Raw genomic sequence first — 13,369 nt, 5'->3', positions numbered from 1 at the left:
TACAACCTTAGTAATCGGTCGATATAATAGAGATCGAAAAGAAATAAGACAGATGCTTACATAACCATCATAATTAAAACAATACAAATATTATATGATTCTCTAAATAATTTTACTCTTAAAGTTTATTTCTTAATGAGCGTATGAATATAGTTTGAAGCCGTAACTAATTTTGTAACTAGTTTTTGTGTTTGATAGCAATGAAACTATGAGAGTTCATTATATATTATGACTTGTTTAGAATTAAACTAGAAAAAATAAAAAATTACGTGTGCTTTATTTAGGAAAAGCTAGTAAATCTTACTTATAAAGTTAGCTGTTAGAAAAATAAACAACACCTTAGCAACCACTAACCGTGAATCATAGTTTCATGATTAAGTTTATTTTCTTTTTTTATTATATTTGTTTTAACACACAATATTACGATAAAACACTATACAAAAACTTTTAATTTTGGAACGTATCTAAACGTAGATTCTCCCCTCCATTTTTAACTAACTCTCTTTTGTTTTCATTGCACATTTCTCACGATCATAAAGAGGATAAGGCACGATAAAAAATATTCATGTTCCAACTACATCAAATTCAATTTATTTGAATAGAAAGTTTACTTTCTACGTTTCGAAAATTGTATAAAAACCATATAGTTGGTTGAATTTAATAAAGATTCCCTTTTTAGAGGGAAAAAATGCGTGTAAATTGAGGATGATGTCATGTTGCTGTACACACATTCTAGTCTAAGCCCACAAAAATTGACTTAAGTTGATGCTTTAAACTTTTATTATTAAAGCTTTCAAATATTGAAGTTAGATATGAAATTTATTTTATGCCCGTAACTAACTTATAATGTGTGTTGTTATTTTATTTTCAACGATTATAAAACCCATTTGGAGTTGTTTTTATATTTTCCTAAAATCAAACAAACAAAACTATTATTATTCTTCTTACTATTTAATTAATTCTACCTTCAAATTAATACGTAGCAGTTAAAAAAACGAAAGAGCACCGTAACTATAACACAAAACAAGCTGAATATGAAGTCCATTTATCAGATACGAAAACAAACAAAAACATCACAGCTAGAAGGCACTTTTCCATACCAAATGAATATTATTCGAAATTATTTAACTTTATATGATTTATTGGTTGTAAAATAATAATCACGTGAACAGGGTTCTATAGATTAATTGACGTATGACCATACTAATTAAATTTAAATATTAAAGAATTTTGTCTATTGTTGTTGCTGGTCATTACTCATTAGGTTTGCAATTAGTTTTTATGTTTATTAAATTGGTGATTTAGGAAATTCAACAAAGAAGTGTTTTGACAGTTTAACCTCGCTTGTGATGTCAAGTAAATTAGATTTTAGCATAAGATGTTAAACGGACGAAATGTGATGGGTGAAGGAGAAGCTACTTGACAAATAAGATAGCGTCTCATCATATCATGCTTTTATCCGTTTATATCTCAGTAGGTTATGACCATGCTTGATGATCATTCAAGAATTTTATCGCCTCGGTATTGTTCTTATCCTGACAAGTTTAATTGTGGAGCTATGATATGATTCACGTCTGGGCCGGCTTAAAGCATGTGCAAGCTAGGCAATTGTGCAAGGTTTATTGAGGTTTGAGGCACGTAATTTTTTAGTTTGTTTGAATATATTTTATATATTATATGAGTTTTTTATTTCTCTTAATATATTTTGAAGTCCATATTTATAATTCGTGCAAGGCCCATAAAAACCATAAACTCTTGGGGTCGGCCCTCATCCACATATTTCACAAAAGTTCAATAACATTATTTGCATTCATTAATATTGCATAACTACTAATTTCCCCGCGCTTTGTGCGGTAAAGTCGGTCGGTAAACCTCGGGTGTTACAGTGGTGAATCAACGCGAATTCAGTCAATTGTAGCTACGTTCGTTACGTATTGGAAGCAAAACAAAATGGAAACAAAAAATAAAAATAAAAATAAAAATTAAGGTAGGCCAATGGGGTGATGTCGATTGGTCTCGGACGACGGCAGCGAGTCAACGCAGATTTAGTCAGTATTAGCTACGTTCGTTATGGTACTGGAACTAAAACAAAATGAAAAAAAATGAGGTGAGCCAAAGGGGTGACTTCGGTCTATCCCAAACGCTGAGGCAGTGACTCTACGACACTCACATAACATATTATAATTTTTTTGTTAACATATTTATAACAACGTTTATTCGGTCGATAAACTTAGGCGTTGGTAAAACCCGATCGTTGCAACGGCGAGTTGACCCGTATCGGGCGGTCTGGTGGTGAATCGGTAAAACTGGGGCACTGGTAAAATCTGAGCTTTCCGGCGAAGGGTAAACGTGAATTTTGTCGATTTCTTTTACATTTGTTACGGTACTAGAACCAAAAGTAAGTTCGGTAAACCCGAGCGTTGTCGGTACCGGACGTTACGTGGTGAGTCGGCAAAACACGAGTATGTCAGTCCCGGACGTTAAAACTTTCGTTACGAATCTAAAAAAAAACAAAAAAAATAACATACCAATAAACAAAAAAAATATTAAAAAAAATTGGACCGTTGAGGTGTGCCACTTGGCCCAATCAAGGTCTTGTGGCACCAACCATCAACTTTACTTATATACTAGTGATTTCTCGTGCGCGTTGCGCCAAATTCTGTCGGTAAAACCTGAGGGTTACATTAGCAAGCTAATGCGAACTCTGTCGGTACCAGCTACGTTTGTTACGTTAACGGAACTAAACAAAAACACATATTCTTCAAATTAATGTATTTAAAAAACCCAAAAAATTGTAGCTGCACTCATATAGCTTGTTATATAAAAATTTAATAAATTTAATACAACGTTTTTTCTTCAATTGACAATACCTGAGTGTTGCGATAGTTACTCGACTTGTATTCAGTTGGTATCGGTTATGTTTTACGGAACCATAACTAAAAACAAAAGAGATGTTTGTCAAACTAACATATAAAATGACTATTAGCATATAGAAGAAATTAAAATAAATATAAAGCAGAGCCTTATTCGGTCGGTAAGACGTTGGTAAAACCCGAGTGCTAATCTGAGTGTTGTCGGTGAAGACTGGACGTTGGTAAAACTCGAGCTTTGACATATGGGCATTGGTAAACCCGAGCGTTAGACGACAAACAGACGCAAATATGGTTAGTATATGTTACGTTCCTTGGGGACGGGGTACAAGCATAATTTAAAAAAAACAAACAAACAAAAAAACATACACATATTGTGACATTTGTCAATTTCGGGTTATTTTATACTTGTATTCTTAATGTAAACCCGACCCGTTTTGTATCCCGAACCTTTCGATATTATCAAAATGATGAATTGTATGTTAAATATTTGTTTTATAGTTGTTGGATAAAAAAACACACCCTTTTCGGTTCTTAAAATTCATCGAAAACGCTCAAAACGAACTCCAGGGACTAAAACTACCAAAATGGAGACTTGAATGACCCATTTGTAGTTTGTGCTTTCTTGGGTCTATAACCAACCCATTTTCATGAAAAACCCTTTATGAAAGACCCATTCAACTTACCCTATATATACACACCCATCTTCTTCATTTGTGCTTTCTCATTTCTTCATTTCTCTCTCAAATTATTGAATTCTAAAGTTGTTCTTCATAAGCTAATATTTCATTTTAACTAACTTATCAATACTTAAAGCTTGATGTTACAACATATATATAATATACACTCCTTGTTTACCTTCGGTCTTTCATTTCTCCGGTCTCAACCGGTTGAAATGTTGGGCTAGTAAGGCAAGGTTACATGGAGGACTTTGTAGTCCTTGTTTATATATTTAACAAATCTAACCATATAACTTGTTATACTTGCTTAACTTCTACATATTTTAGTTTATTGTTCATATTTGTCAAGTTCCATGGTATTGGGTATGTGGTGACTAGCCTCGGTTTCATCCCGAGTTGAGAACCGAACAAAAAACAAAACTTTTGTTTAAAAGCATTATTGTTAACTTTTTGAATGTAAAACTTGAGTATTATTATTAAGTTATTTTACAAGTTCCATGGTAATTGGGTATGTGGTAACCATCCTCGGTCTTATTCCGAGTCAAGGACCGAACCAAAAACCGAACTTTTGTTTAAAAGCTTTATTGTTAACTTTTTGAATGTAAAACTTGAATATTATTATTTATAAGTTATTTTACAAGTTCCATGGTAATTGGGTATGTGGTAACCATCATCGGTCTTATTCCGAGTCAAGGACCGAACCAAAAACCGAACTAAACCGAGTTCACTCGCTTAAGACACACAAGTGTGTTTTTAGCCACCAAAACTCATATTTTTCTTCAAGATTATATTTTAAATCAATTTTAGTTAATTTCTAAACATACTTGGCATGTCGGTAACCAACTTGATCTTATAACAAGTTCGAACCGATAAGGTCGTATACTCGCTTAACAAACGTTAAGGTTCTTCACAATAGAACTACATACTTGGTTAAGTCTATTTTGATTTTATTGAGTTATCTCATAACATTTATTATTTTGGGAAGTTAACTGTGAGCTTGGTCAATTATCAAGTCTCGAACCGACAAACCCAAACACTCGTTTAAACCTCGTTTTGGTATTCTTATAACCAAGGGTTTTGCAATATCGCATTTTAACCCACATTATTACTTAACATATGTTGAGTTAAAAAAAAAAGAAAAAAACTAATGAATAGAATACCGAGACCCGGTTTCGAGTAAACTTATTTTACAAAACTCGTTTCTTTAATTTCTCAAATATTTACATTTTAAATCCTAAATTTTATTTATTTACTTTATTTGTCATGTATTTTATTTTAAACCCTTCCAATACTACCTACTAACACAAGATCCGTTTAATATGGGTCTTGCTCGTTAAACCGATCTATCCGATTATTCACGACATTATCTTTCAAGTTACTTGTTAATGTGAGTATTTTTTCATCCCCCGTTTCCCATCTTTCGTTTTGGGGGTGGCATTGCATACCTATTCAAATTCAAATGATTTATACTTGAGTTTTAAACCACAACACGTATTGTATATGTTTACTTAAATAAATGCTCGATTTGGTGTTATACGCTTTACATGATTATGTGCAAATTCTTAAATGCTAAGGCGGGTAGCCTCATCAAAGTATGATCATACGTTAATTCCGAGTATATATGGTATCCCCATATAGAAAGGTGTCGTCAATGTATTCTTATTGACGATTTCATTATTGTCGTCAATGTATTATTATTGATGGTTCGTCAATGTATTCTTATTGACGGTTTTATTATCTAAATTGTTGCCATTATTTATTGTTTTCATATACTAGTTGTGGATTTCATACTATATACTTATTGTCCAAAACTATGAAAATTGCTCACCAACATTCGTGTTGACAAACTCTATTTTATGCAATGTTACAGGTTTGATGTTAGTTTGATTGGATTACTTGAAGAAACTTATTATCTTGGCTTTAGGACATTAGAAAATAAAAGAACAAGTTATTTGTTTATCTATCTATTTGGCATTTTGTATGAACAATTGTTGTGTTATTTATGATGATATGGATTTAAACGAGTTGTTTAAATATTGTAACTTTATAGTGTCATTGTGCAATGAGCAATCATGTCGCGCCTCGACGTTTCGGCCTTCATTGGTCGGGGTGTGACACATATAAAGTAGTGTTTATTCAGTCGGTAAGACTTAGGTAAAACCCTAGTGTTAATCTAAGTGTTGTAGGTGAAGCCTGGGTGTTGGTAAAACTCAAGCTTTAACACATGGCGTTGGTAAAACCCGAGCGCTAGACGACAAGCGGATGCAAATATGGTTATTCTCTGTTACGTTTGTTGGGGACGGGGTATAAGCATAATTTAGAAAAAAAACAAACAAACAAAAAAACATACACATATTTTGAAAAGCAAAAAAGAAAAAGAAAAACAATAAAATAATCAAAAATGGCTTTTGTGGCACCGAAAGGTCACATTTACTATATAGATAGATAACGTATATTGGTGTGCCACTATAGGCCGGGCCGTTGGGTTAGAATAAAGATAAACCCATCTTGGTCACGTTTGTAAAGATTAATAAGTAGAAGACGATACCAGCCCGGTCCATAGTCCACACACTTTATAAATTGGGCCAGTTTGGGCCACAAATTAAAAGTCTTAACCGTGCAAACAAACAGTTGGGTTTCAGGATCAACCTTCCCGAACAAAGTGTTTACTAGGGATGAACATATAACCGGATTAACCTTCCCGAACTATTAACAGAGGAGTCCAGGATCAAATACAAATTATTTTAACATAAAAACAGTGAGAACTAATTCGTCGTTATTATTAGGTTTGTTTTTATAAGTGTTTGTTGTTATTTTTTGTTCGTATTTACTGTTATTATGAGACGTTATAAGTATTTATTGATTTACATTTTGTTGTTATTATTAGGTTTTTTCCTATGCTGTTATAAATATTTGTTGTTAATTTTAATTCTTTTGTTGTTATTATTAGGGGTTTTTTTTTGTTATTATAAAACATTGTTTATCTCTACTATATATAATGGAGGAGTCAAGGACTTCTTAAATTTTAAGAGGTACAAGATTTGTTGCTAATTGTACAACATACAATGCATAAGATTATAAAATTTTAGGGGTAGTGTTGTCTTTTGAAACCTCATCAAGGGTTAACAATTATTTCATTCAAATATAGTTACAAATATGGTCCTTTTACTTCAATCAAATTATGTTAATTTTATATAATAGTTACATATAAACCCCTTTATCTTTACCCATTTATTTGGCAAGTTTATTTATAATATTTATTTCTTCTATATCTTTTAAGAGATTATGTTTTAAGAAAAAACGAATTTACCGTTGCGACGCGCTTACTTTTATCAACGTTTTGATATAAATTTTTTTTAGCACCCATGTGTAATTTATAATATACAAGTTAATAGAGCATTAATGTACAAGCAAAGTATGCAATTATAAACCAATAACATGTTACACATACAATCCATGTCCTACCTCAACTCAAATAACAATTACAAAACCAGTCCTTCCACTTATACCACAATTCAAATTACAAAACTTAGTGCCTTAAGTTAATAATTATATCTCATAACCCTTATAATAAATATACCGGATAATAAGTGTGAATTGGTTGTTTATCCTCTATTTTTTAGCATGACATTTAATACAATTATGAACCTATAATGTTTAAACATAGGTTTGAAACAAATTTTTGACTTTATTATTGCATGATCAAAATTATTAACATAAAATCTTTTTTTTCGTAATTACGTACATCCCTTGAACCTCTATAATATGTTTTAACATCAATTGAAGCCTATTTTCATTAGATTATATCAAGAAATATTAGCATTAATCTTATATAAGCTTGTAGCTGTTGTAAACATGTTAAGTTTCTATCAAGGAGCTTAATTGAACTAAACTCGGGCATGGCTCAAGTTTGTCTAAGACGAGTCTCAACTCAAGTTCGAACATAAAATTAAGCTCAAACTTGGAGACATTAAGAAAATCGAGCTCAAAATATATAACGTGCCACTTTATTATGGTTACTTAAAAAGATGTTATAAAAGCATGCCACTTATATCAAGTTTTAATTTGTATTTTGATCTTTAGCAAACATAAAATGAGAAGTTATGTTGATAAAATTAGTAAAAAAAAAACATCTAAAAACAATGTTGAAAAATGTTGTAAAAGTCATACAACAATTTCTAACTCGTATAAGTTCACATGTTAACTTCGAACAAAATTATAAAAATTTCATAAAATGGCATAGCGTAATGTATGCCAACTATAAAATCACATGTTACATAAATTTACGTTAAACTACATCTCATTCTCATATGTAATGGTCACAAGAGAAAGAAGAAACATTAGTTAAGTAGCCATAACGTATAATGTGCAATTCATATAGAATATGGAGTTACTGTTTATACTAGAGGTGACAATATGAGTGGGTTGGTTGGATTTGGGTGATGGGTTAGAATGGGTTTGGGTCAGGATGGATTTTTAAAATAGAGGGTTAAAATGGGTATGGGTCAAGATGGGTAAAGTTAACCCATCTTGAACTAAGTAAAGGTTAAAATACAACGGGTTTCAAAAACCCCTCAAAAAAATATTCAAACAAATTAATAAAAAAATAATAACTCAAAATATAAATCGAAAACGCAAAAAGTAAAATAACTAAAATGTTTCATCCGTCTTCCTCGTTCATTAAAAAAAACTCGGTTTTGTCTCTGTTCAGGTTCGGTTTTTTCAGTTTTTTTTTTGCTTCGGTTTTGTTTTTTTTCATTTCGGACAGTTTTGGTATATGTTCGGTTTGAATTATTTCGGTTTCGATTTCTCGGTTTCTACTCGGTTCCGTAGGTTTTGTTTGAAATAAAATTGGATAAAACTTGTTTTAGTCCATTCTAACCCATAAACAAACCCATTCTAACCTATAATCAAAAGTACTAGCATTTTCCCGTTTTGACCTTCTTATAAAATTCTTTTGATCCACCCTGACCTATCTCAATTTTAAAAGTTATCCAAATTGACTCAAAACAACCCATTTGGGTTTGTTTTGCGACCCTTAGTTTATACTTAGTCATATAATAAAAAATAGTGAAGTATCTCACTTGAATCTGTTTCAACAGGGTAACATGTCAAATCCACTTAAGCTAGCTTGAATTGTATCATAGCCAAATTTGAGTTCTAAGGGATTTTTTTTTAATTCATTGTCATTTTTTTTTCCTTTTTGAACTGCAAATTCATTTAACTTAGATGACTACTACAAAACCAAACTATCTATTATTTGCTATGGATTCTTGTGTAATGTTAATAGGTTATTATATAAATGAAGAGATAAAAATGGAATGATGAAGGAGATAAAAGTTAACATTTTGTTAAATACTTAAATCACCAAAAAATGCTTATAATAAATGTGTTATCCCAATACAAATATGTCATTCCTCTACCACCAAAACTAAAACCATTAGAATAATTTAATCTTTATTTAAGTTGTTTTTTTTATTTGTTTGAAAATATTGTATTTTACAGGTTTGAATCATTTACCTTATATTTCACACATTAACAATCTTACCACTCAATCAAAGTGGGAATGACTTACTTAAGTTGAAATATTTACACTCGATGATCTTTTGATTTTTAAATAGGACAACTTTTTTTTAAGTATTTGCAAATTTACATATCTATATTATATATAATGCAGGAGTGGGGGACCAGTTAATTTGTTTTATATGAAAACCGTGCAATGCTTATGAAATAGATATCCACATTGATGCCATTAACTTGAAAACTTACTAATAAAAACAATTAATATTATGAACTTTTGTAAAATATTGCACGACTAACAAAACTAACAAAAGTACTATACAATATATCACGAGATGATTGACAAATCAACATAAACAAAAACGAGTATAGCGTTGCAAATTGCTGACGCTGCAGCATCGCGCGAGCACCCAGCTAGTGTAGATTGGTATTATAGTTGGTAATGTTTTCTACCTTCTCATTTTTTCTAAATTGGTATTGTTTAATGCGTTCTCATGTTAAGATCATTTTGTACATGAACATTCCCCATATTATGGTTCAATTAAGCAATAACCGATTATCCAAAATTGTGAGTCGGCTTTGGTTACGGTATCTATATGTCATAAGCGAACTTAACCTAGCCATACCGAACCAAGTGCTGTAAATTTAAAATACCACCCGTTCTTCTGGTAGGATTCAAGATGCTCGCCTTCTTAGTTCACTTCTCAAAGACATATACAACTTTTTATACATCACACAAAGCTTGTCCATATGTGAAGGGACGAGAAAAAACCGAATTAACTGAATCGTACTCGAATTAACTGGCATAACTGTACTGAACAATTAAATTAACCTATGGTTTGGTTAAGCCATAACTTACTAAACGAATCGAACTGATTATACATATAACTATTTAAAACATTTCCTCGTTTGAGTCATATTATTAAAGAGTTTTTAATTACCGTTGTTTAGAGCTTTCAGCCTTTTAAGTTCATTTAGGTTGAATTTGATTATCTTTTCTTTGGCTAAAATGATTACCAATATACAGCTATCAAGCAAAGTTCTTTTATAAGTTATAAATAGAGGTCTGCTGATTGAAATACGAAAAGACAGTATTTAAGTTCTTTTTATAACCAAGAAGGAGAATCCATTTTGTTATAAATAAAGGTCTGTTGTTGGACGAAAAGTGAGAATCCATTTTGCTGGTGTTTTGAATAGAAAGTTTAAAAAAATGGTGAAGATTGGTGCAAATTTTGTAGAGTGTTTATAAAATGTGAGGAATATTATAGATGCTTAGTGATTATATAGGAAAATAATTGATTTTTTTTAAAGTAGACATTGTAACGGGAGACCAAAACACAACTACGAACCGGCGCTTTGGGGGAGGGGGGGGGGGGCGCCCCACTACACCTAGTCTAATTGAAAAGCAAACAATCAATAATAATTACAAATGCGGACAAAAATCTTGTCCTTCTTGTATCTTCTAATATGTTATATTTTTAAGACAAAATGGCAAAAGACGTTCTTTACGTTTGATCGTTTTTTCAGTAGACGTCCTTTAGCAAAAAAAATAGCAGAAAACATACTTATGTATCAAATCCTTTTCACATTAAGTCCTTTGGCTCTAACCCAGTTAATTTTTCACGTTAAATATGATCATGAGGGTATTTTTGTAATTTTATATAATTATTTAATAATTCATAATTAAAACTTAAAAAGCTTCTTTCTTCTCTTCATCATCTTCTTTCTTCAATCACCCCGTCGCCATCACTCTCCGGCTCACTCCACCACCGTCAACCACTCCGATCAACTCCCAACGCCACCACCGTCGGCCACCACACCAAACCCAAACGCCACCACTCGCTGCCAACACCACAACCACTTGCAGTCCTCCACACCCCGTCGCCACCACTTGCTGCCAACACCACAACCACCATCAGGGGCAATGAAACTGAACTGTCGGTTCAGATAAAAAAGGAAGATGAAGCAAAATTAAAAACCCTAGATCTAGAGGGATGAATCGGACCAGGTTTTTATGAAGCAAATAAACTGAACCGTCTTCTAACCCTAGATCCAAAATCAATCCTGAAATTGGGGGTTGACATCATCTTCTTCGGCAACCCCTTCGACGACGACGGAAATTGGGCGACGGTGTGTTGGCGGCAAGTGGTGGCGGCGGGGTGTTGGCGGTGAGTGGTGGCGACGGGTGGCTGGTTACAGGTGGTGGGGGCGACGGGGTGTTTTGAAGTGAGCCGGTGGTGGATGGTGGTGATGAATCAATCAGTGAGAGAGAGAGAGAGAGAGAGAGAGAGGGAGGAGAGTGTGTGTGTGTGTGTGTGTGAGAGAGAGAGAATATGAGAGAGAAATAGAAATATATGTTTTAATCTTTATTAATTTTTATTTTTTTCCCAAACTTTAAACAATCTACACAAATAGTCCCTTAAGAGTAGAAAGACAAATTTACCCTCGTGTGCCTTGCACATAACTATATTTAACGAAAAAAATTAACTTGGTTAGTGCCAAAGGACGTAACGTGAAAGGAATTTGAAACATGATGTATGTCTTTTGCTATTTCTTTCATTAAAGGACGTCTAATGAAAATCAGGTCAAACATAAAGGACGTTTTTTGCCATTTTGTCTATTTTTAATTTAAAATCAGGTAACGACTGTAACTACAAGTCGTTGAAACAGGGTCAGCTAGGCTTCAAATCAGTGTGGTGAAATATCAAAGTATGTCTATCCTTTGGACCTGGACTAGCTAAGATAACCATTAGACACGCTATTTACTAAGGGTGGCAATCCTGACCCATCTAGGTAAGTTTGGGTTATTTTGGATTTCAAATACAAAAGTTATGGGTTGTTTTGGGTAAGCTATAATGCTAAGGGGGGTTAAGATGGATATATTCAAAAGTTAAAAATAAATCACGTGGGTCAAAATGGATTTCAAATAAACGAACAACCGGTCATGATGGATAACTTGTAAAAAAGGATGCGTTACGCTGTGTTCCCGAGTCTCATTTAATAGAGGGAGATGAAGGAAAAGAGGGGAAAATATGAAAAAATCATGTTCCTGAGATTTTTTAAGAAGGGGAGGGAGGGGAAAGGATGGAAAATGTTGGAAAATGTGAACATATTATCATCCTCCCAAATTGGAGAGATTAGAAGAGAAAATACTTATGTTTGATAATAATTTTCTATCAATTCCTAAATTACCCTTATATCTAACTTCTATTATAGTTTACTTAAATGGTATAATAGAAAAATTGCAACTTCCCTTTCTTTTCCTCTTAACTCGGGAACAGCACAAATCTTTAATTTCCTTTCCTTTCCTTTCCTTTCCTTTCCTTTTTATTAAACTTAGGAACACGAAATAAAATCAAACATTTTCCTTCCTCTAGCTTTCTTTCCTGTTATAATTCCCCTTCCTTCCCCTCCCCTCGTTAAATGAGACTCGGGAACACAGTGTAAAAGTCTAAAACACAGCCGCCTGTAGTCACCGGCTCGCTGCTGCTAACCTTGAATTCTGGAACACCGCCGGTAGTCCATCGACGCCGCTCATCGCCGGTTATTTCTTCTCGCCGGTATTCCGTCGCCACCGGTAGTCCGTTGCTTCGATTTTAGGTAATGTATTCAATAGTCATAGAATCATAGCTCACGGTCTTATTAATCAAACTTTATATGTTGGTTCGTTTTAATCTGATTTATGTGTAATTTAGTATTTACCCAATGATAGTTAAAAGTTTGACAAACAGTGTTGACGGGTGGTTACCATGTTGTTTTATTTGATTTGAATAGGATAAAATGTAAATTACACTAAAGTTTTTATTATTGTGTAAAATAGAAAATAAAAAGTAATCCTCGTTTGGTACAGTAGTGTAAACGGTTGTTAACTGGAGGTTTGGTGAAACCTAACCATGGTTAACAACATACCAGTCAAGAGGAATCAAGATCATCACTTTTTCTTTCTTTCTTTCATTTTCACTTTTTACACTACACACCAAACTCGGCTGTTGATCTTCAAACGCTAACTCGGCAGCACCTCTTACTTAGATCTGGTATATATTATTTTATGCATCCTAACTCTAAATACGTTCTTCTCTTCTTTGTTTTGTTTTGTTTGCGATCAATGCTTACAAAATGTTGGCATTTTGCATATAGTATATTATTACCATACATACCACTTGCTGTATAAAATAGTCTATACATTTTAGAGAGAGAAATGTATGACTTGTTTGTTCCTTTAATCAGTTACACTAATTTGATAGTTAGGGTTGCAAACGAGCCAAGCCGCTCTCAAGCTACTTGAGATCTATCCATAAA

The sequence above is a fragment of the Bidens hawaiensis genome, unplaced genomic scaffold, assembly GCF_021521415.1.
Source record: "Bidens hawaiensis isolate Kalapana, Puna unplaced genomic scaffold, B.hawaiensis_p1.1 tig00009543_1, whole genome shotgun sequence".
NCBI lineage: Eukaryota > Viridiplantae > Streptophyta > Magnoliopsida > Asterales > Asteraceae > Bidens > Bidens hawaiensis.
Note: the sequence above shows the minus strand (reverse complement) of the source record.